At 35.6% G+C, this 24,821-nt stretch overlaps 1 protein-coding gene and 1 long non-coding RNA gene across 4 annotated transcripts in view; one reads left to right on the forward strand and one right to left on the reverse strand.

The window, feature by feature from the left end:
• Window positions 1-24,821, forward strand: part of LOC120781463 — a 131,721-nt gene that overhangs the window by 100,251 nt on the left and 6,649 nt on the right. The window contains exons 6-9 of one of the 3 annotated variants that reach the window (XR_005706069.1): window positions 12,936-13,050; window positions 13,146-13,621; window positions 13,682-14,081; window positions 14,137-14,701. The exons of 1 other annotated variant lie outside the window; for it this stretch is intronic. The gene's annotated coding sequence lies outside the window, so the exon portion shown is untranslated. Of the gene's footprint in view, window positions 1-12,935; window positions 13,051-13,145; window positions 13,622-13,681; window positions 14,702-24,821 lie in introns of those variants that run through there. One more of the 3 variants, XR_005706068.1, reaches the window with a different exon arrangement.
• Window positions 15,303-15,548, reverse strand: LOC120781465. The gene is made up of 2 exons (XR_005706070.1): window positions 15,453-15,548; window positions 15,303-15,384 (listed from the first exon to the last, which is right to left on the reverse strand). It is a non-coding gene; the product is annotated as an uncharacterized LOC120781465 (long non-coding RNA).

Raw genomic sequence — 24,821 nt, forward strand, 5'->3', positions numbered from 1 at the left:
AACTTATAAATATTTACCAATGAAACAGTTTTGTATTAGTTATATCTTTGCTTTACTTTATTACACCTAAATATGTCGGAAATCTTTCATTCCGAATATTAAAACAGTTTCTTTTCCTTTTTTCCGGCATACAGTTCTTTTACAATCATTTTCGTAAATATTAATCTTATCTTCATCACTAAATAAAATATTTCGCCACTTTTATTCTCCGGTGAGACCGCGACGAAAGCGTTTCCTTACTGTATGTGGATCTTTCGTAGAAGAGGAATTTTTCTGGCTTTATGCGTTCACTAATCGATGCCGATTTGTCCGCGAGCTAACATTCAGTCCAACTTCCGCTGCAATTTTTAGTGAAGTCACGAGGTGCTTTTTCGCCTTAAGACATAAAGTGATCATCACTCAGGCCAGTTTTTCTTGGACGACCACGAGTTTCCTTTAAATTTTTTTGCTTTAGAGCATTAGTTACAAAGTTTTCCGACCGCCTTAAGATAATTGCAATGAATTTTTTCATAACACAAATTTTTTACCAATCAAAGCTCTACATCGGTGCAGTGGCTTTTATGACCCATTCTTAATCATTTCTTATTTTCTGTTTATTTTGTGCAAAGGAATACAAAATTACTTATACTCCAATACTTAAATTGTTATGAAAATTATTTATATTTACTTTTATTTGATTTTATTTGAACTTAAAATATTTTTCGAAATCACTTCATTTATATAATATATAAAAGTTTCATATTTTTGCATTCTAATACGAATTATAAGCAACAGCGGGAGTATTTTTTAATAAGTGCGTTGATTCTGAGTATTCCGTTGATTAGCACATAAGTATAATTTATTTACTTATGTATGTCCAGTCATAGACATTTGACTCACTTGCATATTTGTTGTTATTTTTAAAATGTTCAATCTTACATAATGTTTTTTAAAATAGCACTCAGCTTTAAATAAGATATCATTTTAAAAATAGTTTTAATTCACTAAAATTTATATCTCAAAATATTTTATTTCTTCTGATGTAATGATTTTGATATTGGGCATTGTATGTACTAGTTTTCTACGGATATCGCACCCAACAGTGATTGCAGTCTGGACTTCATGCGGGCCACTCCAATAAATAGTTTTATTTTCCTTGAAACCATTCTTTCGCTTCCTTCGACACATGTATGGCGGTTTTATCTTGCTGAAAACCATACTCTGTTTCTACATTGTTTTCTATAAATGTAATTAAAACTTCGCTTGGCTTCGCTTGGCTTCGTAACGAATTCGGGCGGTTTCTCGCAAGCTCATCTTTTTATTATCCCGTGCCTTCCACTTTTACGTACAATTTGTCGATTCGACAAGTGTTGTTTATTAAATAGTGATTTTTTTCCAATTTTCAAACCACTTAGCGTTTTTCAAGTCCCATGTTTAGATTTTTTTTATTATCCAAATATCCCATTTGCGTTGTTAATTATCATTACTACTCATATAATTAAAAAAGGTGAACAACTTTTTGAAAACTTATAAATTTTGTTATTGAGGTAGAATAGGATTAAAAGGGACACAGAATTTAACATTCGACTAGGGCGTTAAATTGTCTCGGGCCGGAACATTAAATAAATTAACATTTTCATGTGTTAATTGGAATGAAAAATTTTGACAACTGAAATTTAAATCATTCGCTGGTGAGACATTTAAAATTGTGTCATGTTAATTAAATTTGTAAATATATTCTTAAAATTAATAATATTAAAAGAAAATTCATTATTCTGTTAATGACAATATTAATAGAAGTCGTAAAACTTTATTATTATTTGAGAATTTTAGTTAACCTGTTAGTGTAATATTATACTACTTTCATTAGGGATACATGCATACTTATATCCTTATATTTACTTTTGAAGTAATTTTTAAAGAATTTTGTTTTTCTTCTAATAAATATATATACATATGTACATATAGCTAAAGATATCATAAGCATTATGTTATATATTTAAAACAAAAACCCAAAATAAAATTCACCGAACCCTTTCCTTCTTCTGTTACTTACCTTTCACAAGTCTCTTCATCTATTGCGAAACGTAAGTAACATTTAAACTGTTTTATTTATAACCATATATTATATTGTTTTATACTGAACCATTCTATTGCAACATATCCCCTCCCTAATCAATTGAAATATTTTTTCCACTCTTTATAAACACACATTCACATTAAGGGGCTATACCAGTGTGTCATTTTCAAAAAAAAAAAATTTTTTGCTTTTTCGATAGTTTATACTCAAAAATATCCTGTGTAATTGGCAAAGTCGTATCTTAAATAGTTTTTGAATGGCAGCGTTCTAAACAGCGACCGCTCAGAGGTGCAAACATATATAACTGAAACTTTAAACGAGTTTTTCTCGAAACGGCATTTTTCAAAATTGCTAACATCATAACTCAACGAGAAATTGACCGATCGACTTCAAATTAAAACTAGGTATAGTTGAATACATTTGCTATACAATGGAATAGGTACGATCTTTTTGATTGGTTGAAAATTGTCAATTTGGCATTAAAAAAACTACCATTTTTTTCGTAAAAAAACGAATTTTTTTTCAAAATTACGCAATTTTCTTAATTTTTGATATTTTTCAAAGATCGTAGTTCATTGTATAGGAAATATATTTAAGTTTAATAAACATTTTGAAGTTTTTTATTTCAGCTACTCATTCGACCGGAATCATGCCAGCAGTTGAGGCACTTTTTTTCGGGACTTCCGCAGACAGCACATAACTCCGTTATTTTTCAATATTTTTGTAAAAAAAAAAATTTGTATAGCTACAAATATACTTTGTTACGTCCATAGAACGTCGAAACATTTAACCCAGTACTTTCTTCTAAAAAAATTCACGAAAATCGCCTAATTTTTCATGCGTCACACTGGTATAGCCCCTTAAGATCTGCTAATCAACTAAATAAGTATAATTTTAGTTCTTCATTTTATTGGAACTTTTTCAGTAAATGAAGCCATTTTTTATGTTTATTTTTTAGCACCCTTTATAAGTAGTATTGTTGCTTTTTTTGAATCGAATAAGTAATAATATAATTAAATGAATTTGCGACATTATATTGTATAAAAGGCCTGTCACACGAGCAAAATTAATACGCAACGCTAATGCACATTGAAATTTTATGGTGACAAACGGCAGACTTGTGCATTTAGACAACTGATTGTGAAATTTGTTTATTTATTTAAAATAAAAAGAAGTGAAATAAAAATGAATAAGAGAAATTATTAATAGAAATTTTGGTATTTTTGGAAAATCAATATAAATATAACGAAAAAATACGTTTATTATTAACTACGTTCAAAGATAATAGAGTGAAATTAAAAGCAATAATTGACTGTAATGCAAAAAAAGTGTGCGAAAAAGTTAAGAATATTGGAAAAATGGTTATAACACTGTGCGTTGTTTATCTTCTGCCATCTTAAAATATTAAAATTTGTTTTTGTTAATATACTTGCACATAATTTAATTAGCAATATAAAATTGCTTACCTTTGATGCTGTAGACGCAAAGGAGGCGGCAGACTTCAACCGACATCTGTCAAAAAATAGCAAAAATCGGCCATTTTTGAGCAGTTAAATGCACGAAATTCTTGTGCATTACAAATTTGCCTTAACGTTGGCCAAATGCGCAAGTATATGTAAATTGAGCCCCCTAATGCAAATTAGTGCTGTTGTCTGTCAGGGCTATAATACTTACGCCCAGATTTCGACCTTGCATTCATCACCATTCCATCTACATACTCGTATATAGAATTTTAACTTTTTTACCAATTGGCACACAGCCATAATTATAAGACAAATATTATATACGCAGTGTATAAAGTGTTAAGAATAGAATTAAAAACGAAAAAATGTAAAATTTTAAACCTCTTTCGCAGCAACATTTTATATGAGTATAAAATTATTAAATTTAATTAAAAGCCTTTAGTATGATATTATATCTACATAATTATATTATAAAATATATTTTGCAAATACCTACATAGCAACAAGACACTAATAATATGCAATATCAAACAAAGCCTCTTTCCGTTCATTATGGATATATTAGATAGTTTTAATTATTCCATAAACATAAAACAGAGCGGAATTCAGATACAGACCCGACCTTGACTGGATCGGGAAGGTTTAACGTTTAGCAATTGGCGCGAATGAAACAATCAAAAAAATTTGTAATTACAGAGATTTGTAACCGCTGTTCTATATCACTTCCAAAATTTTTTAAATAATAAAACTAATAGGATCTTGTCATTTTATGTCTTGGAGTATTAATTCACCATTGAAAATTATAACAACAAATTTAATGCAGTTTGCATATTAATTCATTTTATTTAGTATTGACAAAAAAATATTTAAATAGTTACTCAATATATTTCTGTTTTTTTTTTTAATATTAATACACAGAAATGAGCTTTTGGTCTGATCTGGCTAAGTATAATGCAATACGTTATAAAAAACCTTAATTTTTGCGCTCTCAAATTTAAAATAGGAATCCCTTTATCCCCGACAGCTTTGCTCACGTTTAAATCTCACTATGTACTTTCATATATACGCAACCATTCATTCAGTTCACCTTGGTCAAGAACAACAAAAAAAATGTTTTTTGCCAAAATGTTACAACTAAGCGAAAAAACATCAAGAGAAGGGAAAAATTTAAAAGGTCATAAAAAAACTGAACATACGAACGCCAAAACCCTTTGAGGGTTTTACTATACTGACCTAGTACCATCACCCTGACTTAGAATTTCTCACCCCCCAGATTAGCTGTTGTACTGTATAAAAGGCAGTATACATACCGACGCTACAGTGCGTTTATAAATGAATGCGACATCGACCAAATACTTCACATTTTTCAAGATATATGTAGTCAATCAATATGTAACCATAATAAAATAAATTTCTTCTTTTTTTAATATTGGTTAAAATATGAGTATTGACAAGAATGAAAATAGACTTATTAACATTGGCAATGTGTGACTAGTATGATTGCAAAATGTAATTTCATAAATATTTCAACTTATTACTTGCATATTGAAAGTATTACATAAATTTAATTGTTATTTTATGTTTTAATAAAATATTAATATTTGCAAGGTTTCTGAAAATAAACTTAAATAATATAATATGTAAGACTCATAAACTATATTTTTGAAATTGGTATGAAAGTCTAACGATAAGCAATATCAAATTAAAGTTAATAAATGGGATAAATTCTACAATCTTCACTGCATAAAGAAGAACATAAATATATTTGTAGAAATAGCTCTCCGAAATTGATATTTTTCTTTAATATTGGAACAGGTAAGTGCACTTCATTTAAAAAAAGTGTTCGACATGTAACAACTTTTGCGAATAATGATGCATAAAAACAATATTATCAACAAAAACAAATAACTTTTGAATGATTTGGTACACATATGATTTCAGCTTCTATTGTGAAAACTATTGTAACTACAAAAACAAACTAAATCAGAAAGTTAACGGTATTAATATTCAAAAGCAATTAAACAAGCAAAATAAGTATTCGACACAGATGGCTTTGCTAAATTTTTAAAAGAAAAACGCGAAAGTACCGTTATGTGGAACAGCAAATTTTCGGAATTAAAATATATATACTATTTGTGTGTATAATGAACGCAGTTTTACTTAAACTTTTGGCAAAATGGGGCGTAAACGAGCAGAGTTGTCAGTCGAAATTAAAAATTTAATTATCACTCATTTTGAAAACAGATTTTCTGAAAATCACATATCGTCTATAATAAGTAGGCCCAGAACAAGTGAACACTGTATGTTGTATAATAAAAAAATTTAAAGAAAGCAAATCGGTTGATAATAAACCAAGATCGGGTCGACCAAAGAAAATTACTGAAACAGCGGAGCGATGGTTGATCCGCGAAGTTAAGAGAAACCCCAAAATTAATGCATCAAAACTAGCAAAAATTACTAGGAGTTACGTAGGCGTAGATGTTACACCCTAAGCCATTAGAAATTATTTAAAACATAACGGATTTAAAGCAAGAACAGCACGAAAGAAGCCTCATATCTCCAAAAAGAATCGGCTGCAGAGGTTAGAATTTTCCAGAAAATATGTAAATATGCCTGAAGAGTTTTGGATGTGACGGCAGAGTAATAGTATACAGAAACGAAATACGGAGCTGGAAGAACGAAATATGGTTTCTACCGTAAAACATGGCGGCGGCAGTTTAATGGTTTGGGGGTGTATGACGGCTTCAGGAGTGGGATATATTGTGACAATTAATGGAACTATGGACCACATATACTACATAAATATTTTACAAGAAAATGTACGTCCTAGTACTGTGATTGAATAAGATTATCAGTATTGCCAGGATAATGATGCGAGACATTAAACTCACAATACAGGGGTTTGGTTGCTCTACAATTGTCCTAAAGTTATTAAAACGCCCGCTCAAAGTCCGGATCTCAACCCGATTGAGCACTTGTGGAGCATTTTGGAGAAACGATTGAGAGAGCGTCACTTTACCCAACAAAAATCAAACGGAGAAGGTCCTGAAAGAGGAATGGCTTAACATCGATACAGAGGTAACCAAAAATTTGGTAAAATCGATGCCAAAACGTTTGAGGGAAGTTATTCGTCGCAGAGTAAAAACAACAAAATATTAATCTTTCATTATTATTACGTTTTCGTTGTATTTTTTTAAATGTCGAATACTTATTTTGTTTACTTAACTGCTTTTGAATATTAATACAACCTAAAAGCCATATCAAATAGCCTCTAAATTTTAAACAAAACATAAATAAATACACTTTATTATTTTATTTGTAAACAAAAGTGTTGAAAATGTTTAGGGAAAATATTTGAATCTTTATTGGTAGAAATCTGAAATTCGTTTAGGCCATTGGCATAGTGCCTTATATTTATTATATTTCGAATATCGACTTAAAATGTTTATACATAATGGGTGCATCACATTGGTTGTAATTACTACATCATCTACATATAACAATATATATATTTTTTTTTCGAAATACCATATATCCTTAACAACTCCTTGCTTAATACAATGAATAGCTTTATTAACGTCCCATCACCATGATGTAAATTTCGTCTATTAGGGATCAATTTAAAATTCGATTGCGACATCCATATGATAGACACATGAGTTATTTTGATTTAAAAGTACCAAAAAATGCTGAAACTTGAGATTCGTACAACTGGTGCAAGCGTCTCCAAACGCAACAAACCTTGCTTTATACCTTACCAAGCTTCGAAACTCATCTTGTACACTAATTACCCACTTGCAATCTACTAAATTTTTTTGTTATTTGGCTTTGAAAACAAGACACCAAGCATTATTGTGATGAAGAGGGCAAAGTTCATCTTGGGTTTTCCTAGAAAACTATCGTGATGAAAATAACTTTCATCAATATGTTGGAAATATCTTTTAAACACATTTGAATAAGAATCTATGTACATATGCACCTCTGTTTCTACTATACTATTAATCTTCAACACTTCCAAAACTTAAATTAATAACCAATAACATTTTATTGTTTAATTAAAGATTTATTTATTATCAATTCTTCACTTCTGCTCAACTTGTATTTACAACAGATGAATTAAACTAAAACAACTAGAGAAGAGCAAACCATAAAACTGCTGATCCTGCCACTTGCTCTCACAGCTCTTTCTCTAATTTCGTCAATGTAGCTTTTACGTGTTTCCTTTTCATTGGAAGTTTTTCTTACGTGGCGATTCCCAAACCCAGCACACAACCCTGTAAATGGGATGTTTCCCCTTTTCACCTCTACCGAATATTTTCTGGCTACCCAGAGGATACTTGGTCAAAGACCGGAAGTTGTGAGCTGCTTGAGCCATATGTAAAAAAATGGTTTCTGGCTAAGCGAATGGCACCCAGAGAACTTTCCTGACTTGCGTGAACTTCTACACATGGTTCCAGCGTAGAAAACAGACTGCTTACCTCGCAACGTTACGATCAACCACAACACGTGCGGAATGGGATAGATACCGAGAGTTGAAGAGGGAAGCGAGACGCATTTGCAGACAGAAAAAGAAAGAGGCCGAAATGTGATCTAGTCACCGATACCCAGAGCATACTTAAACTATGGAGGGAACACTTCTCCAGCCTGCTGAATGGCAGTGAACGCACAACCCCAGGAGAAGGCGAACCCGATTCCCCAATCGATGACGATGGAGCAGACGTTCCAATGCCCGACCATGAAGAAGTTCGAATAGCAATAACCCGCCTGAAGAACAACAAAGTGGCGGGGGCCGATGGATTACCGGCCGAGCTATTCAAACACGTCGGCGAAGAACTGATAAGGAGCATGCATCAGCTTCTTTGTAAAATATGGTCTGACGAAAGCATGTCCAACGATTGGAATTTAAGTGTGCTATGCCCAATCCATAAGAAAGGTGACCCCATAATCTGCGCCAACTACCGTGGGATTAGCTTCCTCAACATCGCATATAAGGTTCTATCGAGCGTATTGTGTGAAAGATTAAAGCCCACCGTCAACAAACTGATTGGACCTTATCAGTGTGGCTTTAGACCTGGAAAATCAACAACCGACCAGATATTCACCATGCGCCAAATCTTGGAAAAGACCCGTGAAAGGAGAATCAACACACACCACCTCTTCGTCGATTTCAAAGTTGCTTTTGGCAGCACGAAAAGGAGCTGCCTTTATGCCGCGATGTCTGAATTTGGTATCCCCGCGAAACTAATACGGCTGTGTAAGCTGACGTTGAGCAACACCAAAAGCTCCGTCAGAATCGGGAAGGACCTCTCCGAGCCGTTCGGTACCAAACGAGGTTTCAGAAAAGGCGACTTTCTATCGTGCGACTTTTTCAACCTGCTTCTGGAGAAATTAATTCGAGCTGCAGAGCTTAATAGAGAAGGTACCAACTTTTATAAGAGTGTACAGCTGCTGGCGTATGCCGATGATATTGATATCATCGGCCTTAACACCCGCGCCGTTAGTTCTGTTTTCTCCAGACTGGACAAGGAAGCAAAGCAAATGGGTCTGGTAGTGAACGAGGGCAAGACGAAATATCTCCTGTCATCAAACAAACAGTCGTCGCACTCGCGACTTGGCACTCACGTCACTGTTGACAGTCATAACTTTGAAGTTGGAGATAATTTCGTCTATCTTGGAACCAGCGTTAACACCACCAACAATGTCAGCCTGGAAATCCAACACAGGATAACTCTTGCCAACAGGTGCTACTTCGGACTGAGTAGGCAATCGAGAAGCAAAGTCCTCTCTCGACAAACAAAAACCAAACTCTATAAGTCACTCATAATTCCCGTTCTGCTATATGGTGCAGAGGCTTGGACGATGTCAACAACTGATGAGTCGAAAAAAAAAGTTCTGCGAAAGATTTATGGTCCTTTGCGCGTTGGCCACGGCGAATATAGCATTCGATGGAACGAAGAGCTGTACGAGATATATGACGACATTGACATAGTTCAGCGAATTAAAAGACAGCGGCTACGCTGGCTAGGTCATGTTGTCCGAATGGACGAAAACACTCCAGCTCTGAAAGTATTCGACGCTGTACCCGCCGGGGGAAGCAGAGGAAGAGGAAGACCTCCACTCCGTTGGAAGGACCAAGTGGAGAAGGACCTGGCTACGCTTGGAATATCCAATTGGCGCCACGTAGCGAAAAGAAGAAACGACTGGCGCGCTGTTCTTAACTCGGCTATAATCACGTAAGCGGTGTCTACGCCAATTAAGAAGAAGAAGAATGTATTATATTAATATTTATAAACAAATTTGGCTTTTAAGACCCAATGCATCTCTCAAGGTCAAAAATCTGGCTGTAGGCAACGGCTTTGTCAGGATATCGGCTACCTGTTTATCTGTGGAAATATTTTATTTTTAATTTGTTCTTTTGAAAAGTTATACATTATAGCTATGTGTTTTGGTCTTTTGCGACATTCATGATTTTAACCATAGGGCATCTTAAACTGCTTCAAATAATGCCATATATTCCGCTTCAGTTGAAGATGCAGCCACTCAATTTTGTTTCTGAGTATTCCAACAAATCAGACAATTTCCAAACAACTTAAATATGTATCCTGTAGACTTTTTCTATTGGATTTCTTTCCAATCTAATCAGAATCTTCATATCCAATTCAAGTACCTTTAAAATTTACTATTTTTATGAACATTAACGTTAAATTGACAGTATCCTTTAGATACCTTAATATTATTTTAAGACAATTGCAATAATTGCTGTACCTATGTACGTCCGGGCGAGAGCATAACATTATGTACATTAAACAGCCAATTAGTTCCGACATGGTGTATCGCATTCTTCATCAGAATTCAAAATTTCATAATTGAGCTTACTTGGAAGTGGTGTTCTAACTGAGTATATTAAGTTTATCTAGAAAATTGTTAATATATGTACGCAGACTGACTCAGATATAATTTATCTTCATACTTCTCTACTTTTATTTCAATAAAGTAGATAATTTCTAATAAATCTGTCATCCTAAATCTACCCATAAGTTCTGATTTAAAGTTATTCATAGTAATTTTATTTTCAGTTGCAATTACCAAATCATCTATATACAAAACCACATACATGTTTTTATTTATATTTCCTTGGTCAAGAAGGTAAATGCTTTGATCTACATCAAAATTAACGGATCTCATTTCTTTTAAGGCTTTTCCAAAAAAACTTAAACCAACTTCTAGCCGCCTGTTTCAAACCGTAAAGTGATTTATATAATTTACATAATTTGTAACTTGGATGTGATAGTCCTTAGGGATTTTGATATACATAGATTTCCTCTTTTCAAGTTCCATTCAGGAATGCAGTTTTTACATCCGTATGGTGAATTTTAAGATAAAATTGGTTTGCTAAAGATAAAATAAATCGAAAGCTGAATACTCTTGCAACTAGAGCGAATATCTCATCATAATCTATAAGATATTCTCGTGCAAATCCACGAGCAACTAATCTGGCTTTATATTTGATTCGATTTCCAAATTGTCCATTTTAACAGTAAAAACCCATCCCATCTTCAATCAACTTTATTTTTACCCTTTGGTGTTTCTACCAAAGACAAAGTTTTATTATAAATAACATAATCTAACTCCTCTTCTATAGCTGCTTCCCAATTATCTCTATCACTTCTATTCTTAATTTTATCATAAGTTGTTAGTATATCGTTACAAAAAATGTGCGCATTCATTAAACAATTATTCAAAAATGTATGCGATGTTTGTGGCTTATATTTTAACTTTTCACTTCCTCTGACTTCAGTTTTCTCATTATTTGTTTGTATTGTTGGTAATTTTTACGGATAATTATATTTCGATCAGTATTTTCAAATACTGTTGAATCATTAGCGTGTTTATAAGATTTTAAATTATCAGATTTCTCTTCCGTACTCTCATTCAGGATATTTTCTACCTGTTTCATACTATTATTTTGGAACTTTGGGTCACTTACCACAGTTCTAGGGGTTTCCAGATTTTTCTCATCCACAACATCTCTTGCTACTATACATTTATTTGAAATCACATCCCATAACTTATAGCCATTTGGTTCGTACCCAACGAGCACAGCTTTTATCGCTTTATTATCAAACTTTCGCTTTCTCATTTTATTATGCGGATATACTGTGGAATCAAATATTTTTAAATAGTTTTCTTATCCCGCAAAGCTCTACTTGGGGTTTGGTTAATTAAATATGTTGCTATTAAAACAGCTTCACCCCAAAAACATTTGTCTAATTTGGCCCGGCTGATCATTGATCTTGCTTTCTCTGTTATCATACGTTAGGAAAGTCCAATTAATTGTGGTGGCTTATGCCTTTTTCAACACAATAATCTGGAAAAATATTCTCTACCATTATCAATGTAGAAATTTAAAGCCTTTAAATTAAAATGAACTTCGCTTTTTGATATAAAATTTTTAAAAGTTGAAAATATAATATGTCAGGTTTCTAAGTTATTATATAGGTTACACATCAATACTAGAAGATGTTATTGGACTACGAATAGTGTATTCTTTATTTTTAAATTTATCAAAAGAAGTTCGAAATCTCAATTGGTGATTTAAAAATAATTGGTAAATAGATTTATGTTATTTATCATGTGCTGAACACATAGAGCGCAACAGACTGCAAACGACATCTGTCAAATATTAAAATACACACGATCTTATGGACAGAGCGTCATATGGTCTGTGCTCCAGAATATAGTATAAATGATAACGCACCGTCATCCCTTTTATTCATATTTTGCTTCAACATAAATATAATAGCGGGATTCTGTAACCAGTCTCTAATCTCTATTTGAGACATTTTGAGGTAAAGTCTCAATTTGTGACTAGTTACTATTCACTAAACAGTCTCTAGCATTAGTCTCAAAATATTGCCTCAAATTTGAGACCTGATAGTTAGCAAGTCACAAAACTAAAAACAACTCTTGTCTGCCATCTTGAATATACTGAATAGAGATCATCATAGATATTAATCGATTGTCGTTTTTTTATATTTTGTAAGCAACTCAAACACGAAAGGGTTAAAAATAAATCAATTTTACATAAATTTCGGAAATATTATGAAGCAAAGTCAACATTTATTTTTATTTATACTGATAATTATGTTTTTCGACTATGTTATAGAAAATTTAATATTTGTTATCGACATATTTATTTTCATTTAAGTGTAAAAACCTCTCTGAATAATGAAATGTTATAGATTTTGTGACTGTCACTTACAGAATATCAAAATCGTCTCAAGTCTCAAAAATTGTCTCTAACTTAAAATCTCAAATTTAGAAATTTGCCTTTATATTTTTAACTTGTTTGGACTTGAATTTATTTTTTACATACATATTTTTACTTTATTTTCATTTTCCTTTTTTTTTAGGTACAGCTTGCAAAATTTTAATGCTAGCAACGTTTAAGTTTAATTTCATGATCAAACAAGCGATTTTTAACAAATGCCACAGTCATGTTTTCAGCAGACAAAGTTTCGATCATAGGTAGATGGTAATGTTTTTTTAATTTTTGCTCCTGATGCCAAAATCAATTCATCAAATTTATTAAAATGAATAACAAGTGACGTATCAACTTTTAGGCTGTGTTCGAGCTGCTTAATAATAATGGCCGACTTCATAAACGCAAGTTGCGATGCATAACTCGAAAAAATGCGTATGAAATGCAAAGCTGATTTTCAACGCAACTCTGCGTTGCAAATAAATGCTTTGCATATAAATGACGTTTAGGAACGTCATCGTAAAACTCATACATAAAACATATGTCAAATAATGACTGTTGTTACAAATAACGAAATTTTGAGTTAATATGGACGAGAGAAGAAATTATTCATTAATTTTATTAGCAAATGCTGAAGAATTAGCTTTAGCTAATACTTCAAATATTAAGTTAATAAAAAAACTAATTGAAAAGAAAAAAGAAGCGGCAGTTTTATTAAGGACTTTGAATTTAACGAAAAGAAAGGTGGTGAAAAATAAAAATTTTTGTGGATCTATTGTATTGATGGAAGACGATATATTTTATTCCCATTTTCGAATGCGAAGAAGCACGTTCAAGGTAAATACACAATTGAATTTCAAATATGGATAACATAAAACGTGTTCGCTGCAATTTCAGAGGCTGATGACTATGCTACAACCAAAGTGGACCGAATCATCAACAGGTCGTACTGCAGTTTCCATGGAAAAGGCATTGTATTTGACAATTTGGAAGCTTGCCAATAATACATCATTTCGACAAATTAGTAACAGATTTGATGTAGGAATGGGCGCCACTTATAAAGCATTTATTAAAATCCTCAAACTTATATGTCGTCTAAAATCGACAATAATAAAATTTCCAACTACTACTGTAGCTCAAAAAAAGATCGCTGATGGGTTTTCTCAGCGTCGCCACAATATATGTATTTCCTTTTGTATTAGGATGCATTGATAGAACGCACATTACCAAATCACAACCAAAAAATGATGCAATAAGTTTCTATAACAGAAAAGGGACGTTTTCCATCATTGCACAGGTAATTACACATGTATACTCATCTCTTGTCAAATTATAATAAGCAATTTGTATAGGCCATTGTTGACAGCGATATGAAATTTCTGGACGTCTTTGTCGGCTGTCCCGGACGATGTCATGACGCATCAGTGTGGCAAAGGAGCCCATTTCGTAGAGCAGTAGTAAGCGGTGAATTAAAAATTCCACCAAATCACCACTTCTTAGGCGACGCAGCTTATCCGCTAGAAACGTTTCTCATGGTGCCATATCGGGATAATGGTTTTTTAACATCGCAGCAGAGCAAATTTAACACTATTTTAAGCACTAACCGAGTTTTTGTTGAACAGGCGTTCGGGATATTAAAACAAAAGTTCAGAATTTTAAAATTTATTGGTGTACAGCTCGCTCATATTCCAAAAATTATTGTATTAACGTGCATGATAATACATAACGTGATTATAATCAATGAAGGTCAGCAAAACATTGATTGCATAGAATTGCACGAAGAGGAGGCCCAAACATCTGAAGTTAGTGTTCCATCATTGCAAAGAGATGAAGCCCATCAAAAACGAAATGCCCTGGCAGCGTTGTTTTCAAGTTGAATTAAACGACAATTCTAAAATAAAAAACACAATTTGAATAACATGAACATGAATAAATGTATTTTATTTCATAAGATAGGAACTTTCAAAACTATAACATACTTATATATATATATATATTTCTTATAATTATATAATAGTAATTATTTATATTATTTGTAAACTATCCTGGGTTTTCAAATAAAGCCCGTAGTTGTTTTAATTAAGTTTTTCTTTTTCAACTTCAAGTCTTTCACTTTCTATTTTTATAAGCTTATTTATAGCTTCGTTTTCCTTTTCGGATTCTTTCTCTAAGAATTCGATTACGTAATTTCTCTTTCTTTTAACTGATGTTGTAGGTGTTACATCCATTCCGTCAATTGTTGCTGTGGTGGAAGGACTTTCCAATGAAATTATAGAATACTCGGTCATTTCTAGTGGCACTTCAATACTAGAACGACTCCCAAACACTTCATCGATTTCACTAAAATATTCCCAATTTGATGCTGCTTCGCCAGAAGTACTGTTTCTTTTCTTTATATGCTTATAAGCCCCCATTATGTTGAGGAAACACCTCGTTATTTCATCACTTGAAAATGGAAACGAGCTCTCAACGTCCCTCATTTCCCTTAAAATCGACTCCCAAATTGTATTTCTCTTTCTTTTTTTGCCGGAAAATTCTGCTTCATGGCGAAGCCTTGTTGTTATTAATAATTTCTTCCACTCGTGTGTCCACTTTTTTCTCTATAATATAAGATAAAACGAAATGATAACACAATTTAAAATAGTTACAATAAATAAAAATTATTTACTCTGCCATTGTCTGTTCTGCATACCAAATAAAATTGATGCACGCTTTAAACATCTGATGCGTTTAAAACTGAGTTGCCAACTAATTAGGAACATTAGGCGTTGCCAGAAAATTCAAGTGTGACTTTAGGAACTATATGCATTGTAAATATGCATTGCAACCTGCGTTTAGGAAGTCGACCTATTTCGCGCAGAACATGTTTCTTACAAATATGGAAATTTTAACGTATACAATTGACGAAATGTTGTGAAAATTTACTGAAAAATACTAAGAAAAGAAGATGTAGGTGAAATCTTTTCTTATCTAAAGAATACTGCAAAAAATAAAAAGTAAATTAATTTTCTAAAGTATTGAATTATATCTTGATTACATCTTTTATTACATTAATATATTATATCAAACATAAAATTAATACTTAATAAACTTACAATTCCTCCTCAATCTTATCGTGGATTCAAAATGTTTATGATGCGTTTGTTACGCTAGTGATGCACAACAGATGCGCAACAATTTACCGACATAACGTGTTACTTCGGCAGTGTTGTTCGAATTTTTCCATAGAACGTGATGTTTTCGCATCAAAGGCAACCCGGCCACTGTAATTTCACAACAAACACACCCATAATTTAAATACTAGTAATTGTTTCCTAAATGATGTGCTCAACTTATAGAGAACGACAAGCTTCAAGGGACATCTGTCAAATATTAAAATACACACAGTTATGTAGTCGTGCAGCTGTTTAAATACGTGTGTCGTAAGAACGCATCGTTATTATTTCTCACTTGAATTATCTTCTAATTTAATCTTTTCTTCTTTTCGCAAGGTGGCGCCAATTGGAGATACCACGCGAAGCCAGGTCCTTCTCCACCTGGTCTTTCCAACGGAGTGGAGATCTTCCTCTTCCTCTGATTCCTCCGGCGGGTACTGCGTGGAACACTTTCAGAGCTACAGTGTTTTCGTCCATCCGGACAACATGACCTAGCCAGCGGAGCCGATGTCTTTTAATTCGCTGAACTATGTCAATGTCGTCGTATATCTCGTAGCAACTGTTGGCAAAAGACATTCTTCGTTGGATTTCGAGGCAGATGTTGTTGTTGGTGTTGATACTGGTTCCAAGGTCGACGAAATTATCTACAACTTTTTCGCACACTTTTATTTTACTTTTTTTGGAACGAAGTTCCTTACGGCAGGCTTGGAGAAGATAGGGATTTTGCTGCGGAACCTAACTGAAAAAAAGTGATAGTAAAACCGTAAGAAATAACCCGTAAGAAAAAGACTGTAAGATCGCTAGTTATAGCCTACCTTTAGGTTTTGCAAAATAATTAGGCATGAAAATCTGTAACATTATTGTGTATTCAAATTAGTTTTGGGTGAGAATTGTGCTTGCACTAAGTACGTTTTTGGCGTAAGAAAAAAGTTAGGCTGTTCACGGTAAGGTGGTTATCGGGTTATGTGATTATTAGATTAAAAATAACCTCTAAGATTAATTGCATACTTTTAGGCCGGCTCTAACTAAGTGTCCTCTCCCCTGCACATTTCTTCACCATTGAAAAAGTTTACGTTGCGCTTTTGTGAATAAGCTTTGGAGCTTTGAATGTGTCATTATGTTGCCATATTCTTTCAATTCGTTTTCCTTAAAAAATCAGGTGCGACAGTCGTATACACCAGCGAGTAGTGCATAATACCTTTCTCTTTCTCCGTCTTTCTTTCGTTCTTTCATTCCTTCTCTCTCTATTTCTATGTAATTTTATGGTGCCAAACAAAAATAAGGAGACATATTTTTTGTTATTTTAGTTATAATTTGAATTATTTTTCATTTTACGTAAATTATTATTTCTTAAACTCCTAAATTTTCTTAAAACTTATCTGTACTTAAATAAAAACTAATCAGCAAAATTTGAGAGAAATATCAAGACAACCTACATAAAATTAATTTTTTTTGCAAATTGTATCGATTCTACATTACCCGAAAGAACTTCGTTCCTACCTGGTGTCCCACGACACCACATTTCTTTTTTTTAATAAATAAACAAATGTCACTATCAGCTGTCTAAATGCACAAGTCTGCCGTCTGTTACTATAAAATTGCAATGCGCATTAGCGTTGCTTAAGGCGCATTAATTTTGCTCGTCTATCAGGGCTATAAAACTGCTTACCTCTGATACTGCAAACGCAAAGGAGGCGGCAGACTTGAAGCGACATCTGTCAAAAAAAAGCAATAATCTGCCATTTTTGAGCAGTGTCGCCTACTCAAATTTGATAAATTCAGCTAAATGCACGAAATTCTTGTGCATTACAAACTTGCATTAACATGGGTCAAATGCGCAAGTAAATGTAAATTAAGTCCGCTAATGCATATTAGCGCTGTCGTCTGTCAGGGCTATGACATCTCCCCGAGCATGCCTTTGCCAACAAGCGCCTTTTCGCGACGATGGCAAAAGTTAAAACCATAAATTGAACAACTTTCTGGTGTTTGTTCTAGGAAAGAAGTGAGAAAAGTGGCAACATAGCTGTTGTCGATTTACAATATTTGTCAATTCTAAAATATTTTTCCGTGGATTGCAAAAATCAGCGTCGATATGTATGCAAGCTCATACAAAAGCATACATATTTACGCTAGCTTGTTGGCGAAGCTGTTCGAGCAGCAAGGGAAGCGGTAACAATCGGCGGTCATTCGTTTATTTTTTTCCGCACACACAAAACGTGAGCTGCGGCCATTGGTTGCCCGTGACAGCGGAGATGCGTGCGGCACTTGTTATTCCCTTATTTATTTTTTTTTTGTTGCCAGATGGGGAATCTTCGAAAGATACCGTCCTGTTTCGGACGGCATGCACGATTCATCCTACTGGCGCATGTGCCGCCATTGTTAACAAGTGCGGTACTTGCGGAGTACGACGCCTACTTACTAAACCCTAACTCCGTCTCCTCAAGCTATTTATTTTCTTTGCGGGACCGCCGCTTGGCATTTCTTCGCAAGGATAGCTTTAGCCGGTTGGCTCTCGTTCTACGAACTTTCCAGCTGCAAGATGATCAGCCGTCTTTCGCTCTTTCTTTGCCATTCCTTCCTTCTAAGCTCTATTAGGGCTTTCGCGCTCCATTCTCTAACGAACTTCCACACCTGCTGGGAACGTAACATGTGTGGTACAATATTTTCAGGGGTTAGCCGCTCTGAGAGAAGTTGCTCTAGCTCCTCTCTTTCATCTTTATAACGGGGGCACAGAAAGAAAATGTGCCACGCGTTCTTATTCCCGTTTCCGCAAAAAGAGCAGTTAAACCCATCGTAATGTCCATATTTATGTAAATACTCTCTGAAGCAGCCGTGCCTAGTCAGGAACTGCGTCAAGTAATAGTCAGTTTCTCCGTGATTTCTCTCTACCCACACCTGCACGTTTCTGATCAACGTGTGTGTCCATCTACTTTTTGTTGTTTCGTCCTATCGTTCCTGCCACTCATTGAGGCTGGTTTGTCTTTCTTGCTGCCTCTCTTGTTTATTTAGCCGTCTGCCCACGTTTTTCGCTTTGTCATAAATTCTTTTTAGCTCCATCGCCATAATATCTGGAGGCGTGACACCTGAAATAATCCCCGCCGCGTCGTGTGATACAGTCCGGAAAGCGCAAGCTACCCTGATTGCACTTAACCGAACTACTGCTTTTGTCGTATTCACATATGTTTTGTGCAGCAATGCTGGTTCCCATATGGGTGCGGCGTACATAAGTACTGACTGGATAACTTTTGCCAAAAGACTAGGTCCACCTATGTTGGCCATGATTCTAGTTAATGCAGCCGTCACCTTTGCTGCTTTCTGTGGGTCCGATAATTTAGCCTCGCGTAAATAATTACACCTAGGTATTTCAACGATTGTTGCGTTGGGATATTGTATCCATCGATGTTGAGCGTAGTCGCCTCTAACTTTTTTCTACTCGTTATTAGTAACGCTTCAGTTTTTTGGCCTGCTAACTGAGCTTAGCTTTTGTGAGCCATTATTTTATTTTTATCGCCACGTGGTTGCATAGGTACTCTATCTGGCTTATTTCTTTTGCCACTACCGTGACTGCTATATCATCAGCGTACCCGATTATTTGTATTTCTTTGGGCAAAGGGAGGCGAAGCACACCGTCGTATAAAACAATCCACAGTAGCGGCCCTAGTACTGAGCCTTGTGGTACACCGCCTGTTACAATGTAGTTTTTAGGACCTTCTTCTGTGTCATATAGCAGTAATCTGTCGGAGAGGTAGCTAGATGTGATCTTCAGTAGGTAGAGTGGTGTCTTCTTTTGTTTCAGGGCTTCCATGATATGAGGCCAATAGGCCGAATTGAAGGCATTTTTAACGTCGAACGTCACAACCGCGCAGTATTCTTTGGTGCCATTTAACCATCTGGTTCCTTCAATTGCCTTGCTTGCGACCTCTGTTAGCTTTTATATTGCGTCTATTGTCGACCTGTGCCTTCGAAAACCATATTGGTTTTTGGCTCAGCCCGGTGGCTGTCTTTCTAGATGTTGTTCTAGCCGCACGCAGATTATACGCTCCAGTATTTTTCCCATTGTGTCCAACATACATAATGGTCGGTAGGAGCCTGGTTCTCCTGCTGGTTTATTTGGTTTTTGTATAAGCACTAGCTGCTGCTTTTTCCAAATCTTAGGGAATACTCCCCCCCGTAAGCATTGCGTATAGACTTCCGTAAATGGGGTGGGTTTATAATATTTTTAATAGCGAGTTTCAAGACCTTATTTGGTATGCCATCTAGGCCTGATGCTTTAGTGTTTGCAAATCTCTCTATTGCTTCAATAGTTTCTTGGTCAGTAACTAGCGGTGCGTTTGTAGCTTCTTTTATTTGTTGCCTTAGTAGCAATTGCGTGGGAAAAAACGTTTGGACAACCGTCTTTAATAGTCTAGGGCATTTAGGCGCTTGTCCTTTATGGTCTTTAAGCTGTGACATGACGATTTTGTATGCATCTCCCCACGGGTTTTCTTCGACCTTGTTGCATAGCTCTTTGAAACAACAGGCTTTGCTCTTCTTTATTGATTTCTTCAGTTCATTTCGCTTTCGTTTAAAGCGCTCGTTTAGCATTATGAAATCTGCCGTTTGTCGTCCCCTTTGACACTGGCGCCTAGCTTTGTGGCATTCACTTCTCAGGGCCTCAATAGTCTCATTCCACCAGTATGCGGGTTTCCTGCATATGCCTTGTTTTTTCCTACACATAGCGGCATCGCAGGCTTTACTGACATGTTTAACTAGGCATTCAGCCTTCTGTTCTATGTCCATAGCGTAGTTCGGATTGTCTTCTAACATTAATTTGTAGATATCCTCATCAAGTGTTTCGGCTTTCAAGCCTCTGGTTTGAACCTTTTTAAGAGACTTAGGCAATTTGTGCGTTTTGTCGATTTCTAGCAAAATGGACAAGTGGTCACTGAGTGTGTGCAAGTCGCCTACTTGCCATGTACACGACCGCACTAAAGAGTTACTAGCGAACGTAATATCGATTACAGAACCGTGGCCGTTTTTTCGAAAATATTTCTGTTACCGATATTCAGCAAGACGGTGTTCAGTACCGAAAAAGCCTTCAAAAGGGTTTCTCCTCGTCTATTTGTGTACGCTCTACCCCACTCCACTGCCCATGCATTGAAGTCACCTGCCACTATGTTCATTGTGGTGTTCGACACTTCTCGTACTAGATTATCAATGATTCTTTCATTTTCATCTTGTGGGATGCTTGGCGGAATGTAGCAACTATAAAAGTTTATTTCGCAGATTTTTGCCCGCATGTAATAGGCATGTCCTGTTAGTGGCTTTTCTTGTTTTGTTCCACAGGCACAAATGGCCGCTTTGCCCGTTAGGTCGGAGGTCCACGTTGCTGCGCTAATGTTTTTATATTGTTCGCAGACTATTGTCACGCCGATTTTCTGCTCAAAAACTGTATGCGTAAGTAGATCTTGAGCTGCTTCGCAGTGGTTGAAGTTGAGCTGTAGAACTCTCATATTTTGGCTCTTTTGCACGCTTCTTGGTAGATAGGACATTTCTTGCTGCCTATCTGATGGTCAGACTTCTCTTTTCCTTGTTTTTTACATGCACTGCAAGACGGCTCCTTGCTGCATGTCTTTGCGAAATGACCTTTCTCCCCACATCTGAGGCAGCACTGACTTCTATCGCCTGAGTTTTGCAGGTTCTCACTAGGTGGCCATATTCCAAACATCGGAAGCATTTCTTAAGGTTCGGCTTCTCCCCAATTCTACACACAACCCATCCTATTTTGGTTTTTTTGGCTTCAATAAGTAGCCTAGCCTCTAAGGCGGGGAGGATTATCACAGTTGTTTGGGTGCCTGCGTATGACGCCTTAATGCCTCTGATTGAGCCCCCTAGTTTTCCCATTTGTGTGCGAATAGCATTGGCAATGTCTTCCTCTCCGGTTATTTCATCCAGATCCCGGATTTCCACAGTGGTCTCACTCGTTAGGGCTTTAATTTTGGCTTGATCTCCAAGCACTTTGCCTATTTTGCTGGTGTAGTCAGCAGTGTGTTCCATTTGCGCGCTCTTAAGTTCCATTAAAATTTCCCCTTTAGCTGTCTTCCTTATCCGGGTTACACTTTCACCCAGTTTCTGGAGCGCATCTTCTTTTTTAACCGCCTTTAGGATATCGCTGTATGTCATGTTAGCAGTTCGCTCGATCACTATCGCACAAGGCCTTGGTCGATGCTTATATGCAGCCTTCTTTTTCTTTTTTATTTCCGTCCAGTCATCTTGCTTTCCCGGTGTCTTTCCTTTGTTGATTGAGGTTAACGTATCTACTTTTTCCTCGTTATTTTTACCCTTCTTTGGTTCTTCTCCATGGGAGGTTTTATTCTTTTTTGGAGGAGTCTGCCTTTTCGCCTGTTTTTCCTCGCGAGGTTTTTTAGGCGTTATTTCCGTTGTTACGGGCATATTTAGAATATTCCGTCTTGTTTCCTTGCTTTTCTGGTATTCCTCTAAGGCTTTTTCGTACATCTTCGTTATATTGCCTACGAGGTCCCTAAGATTGTTGTTGATTGTTCGCTGCGGTGGACGCATCAAATCTATCATCTTTTTAATTTCTTCCCCAAGCTCCGTCATGTAGTCGCCGCGAGGTTTTACCGCCTTCGCTTGCGGCGTGTTGTCTTGCAGCGCCGGTGGCGACGATCTTGTCCGCGTCGGTTTTTCTACGCTTAGCATCTTTATTGGAGATCTACTAAGTCGCGAGGACCGCTTGAATGGATCTATTTCCATTACAGGTGTCCTTTGCAAGACAGTTCCTGCCGCTTTGGTATTATTCGGGTCTTTTGGGCTTCCCGTGCCATTGCCCAGTATAGTAGCGTAGATGTTACTGCTACTGTTGCTGCTACTTCTGCTGTCGTTTATGTTGTTGTTTTTTCTCATATACAAATCCACTCCTTTCTATTGTACCAGCGTAGGGAGGCGGGCCGAAATAAACAGGAGCGGATGTACCCCCGGTGGCTATGCACCTACCCCAGTTCCCTGAGGCCTGTTCTTCGCTTTACTGGTCTCGGTAAACACGGACGGTCCAGAGCTCGCCCGGGGCAACGCAGACTACTAATCTTGCGTCCAATGCACACTCGTTGACCAGAGCCCGAAAGGGCTGGTTACTGATGGACACCGCGGCTAACACCTAGGCAGAGCAAGCTCACATCACCCTATCCATCTCGGCAGCAGAGAAGTCGCTGAAAAGATTTAAAGGGACCCCCAGTGCGCCGCGATGTACATCGGTAAAAAAAAAACACTTTAACAGCCGCACCTGACATGATGAACAGACGCTGACCAGGAAGCCTCTCATTGTGAGTCCGTCGCGCCTGGATTTATATATTACCCACCATGCCCATGCATGATGCCTCTATTTTTGAGAGGCGGTATAGACTCGCCTCTTTCGCAGGGGTTTCATCAGCTTAGCTAGCTTTTATACCGCAACATCCACTCCTGCCGCTCCTCGTCGGGGGTTGCTTATTCGTCACCTGCCGACCCCTCCGGTAGCTTAGAGTTCAGCTGAAAAGTCTGGCCCACTGAGAAGCCAAGACCAACGGGTTATTCCCTTATGAAAGTTTGTACATACATATGTACATATGTGGCTCGTATTTGCTTTCGTAAACACACACACAAATGTGCCAAAGAAGTAATATATGTATGTATAATATATACCATAGAAATTCTATTGGTACAAATGTAGATATGATAAGGGAATAATGGTTTTTTTTGAAGAAATGAAAATAATGACCCAAGATCTGTTTATATGAGCAATAATAGTCGGCAGTAATATAATATAATAGCCGAAATTAATATAATTTTTGATTATTTTAAAATTATTTTTTATTTAATTTTACTATTGCTATTGTATACAATAATTTCGATGTTTCACATCTGCCAGCTGTCAACTGACAGCTCACTTCTTTTTTTGATAATTTTTTTCATAGAATTAAGTTTTTATTCTACAATAGAACTTCTTTCACATATCATGAGGTACATAAGTATATCGTGGAGCGTATAAACAAATTTTTCGGATTTTTTGATGACATCTGTCAGAGAAATGGCTGGGTGAACGCGTTTTTTCGCTGGCGGATAAGATTTCTCATGTTTGTGTCATCTGAAACACTGAACCCCAATTTATTCTTAAAAAGTACGTGAATGGTTATCGTCCCTATTAGAATCATGAAAAAATGTTGATAAATAAAAAAGTAATTAAAGTTTTTTTTATAATTTTTACCCATGTTTTTTAGACAAAGATTTTGTCAAAACATTGGCAATAAATTATAAAAAATATAGGGACGATAGCCAGGCGTTTTGTGATCATTTAAAAAAAAATTAAGCAAATCGGTTGAGTAGTTCGACCGGAATTATGTCCGCCAATTAAAAAAAGTGTGTTTTGAGAAAAACGCGTTTAAAGTTTGAGGTGTGCACTCCGAGCGTTCCGAACGTCGAGCGGTATTATTATTTTTGGGCCTTTTTCGAAACCTTCCAATGGTAAAGTGGGTTTCTACATTAATTCTAAGGGTATAAAGAAACAGAAAATGCAAAACAAAAAAAATCTTTTTAAATATATTACCCTACTGACCCCTTAATAAATTTAGCTAAAATGAAAGTGAAATTATATCAATGCTTAGAGTGTATATTTAAATATACAAAGTAAAAAATGTAAAAAAAAAAAATTGTGAAACATTGTGATATTATTAATTAATACAAATTTTTGAATTTCTAATCGGGAATGTTTTAAAAAATATAAGTGTTAGAATTATTAGCATTAACTCCCTTATCCGTACATATGCCATTTATACCGAAATTCGTTTTTTTACCCGATCGCCAAAGTAATCGGATTTTCGTCTGGTTGTAAAATTGAACCATATTGGATT

This window comes from Bactrocera tryoni, unplaced genomic scaffold (genome assembly GCF_016617805.1).
Source record: "Bactrocera tryoni isolate S06 unplaced genomic scaffold, CSIRO_BtryS06_freeze2 scaffold_7, whole genome shotgun sequence".
Classification (NCBI taxonomy): domain Eukaryota; kingdom Metazoa; phylum Arthropoda; class Insecta; order Diptera; family Tephritidae; genus Bactrocera; species Bactrocera tryoni.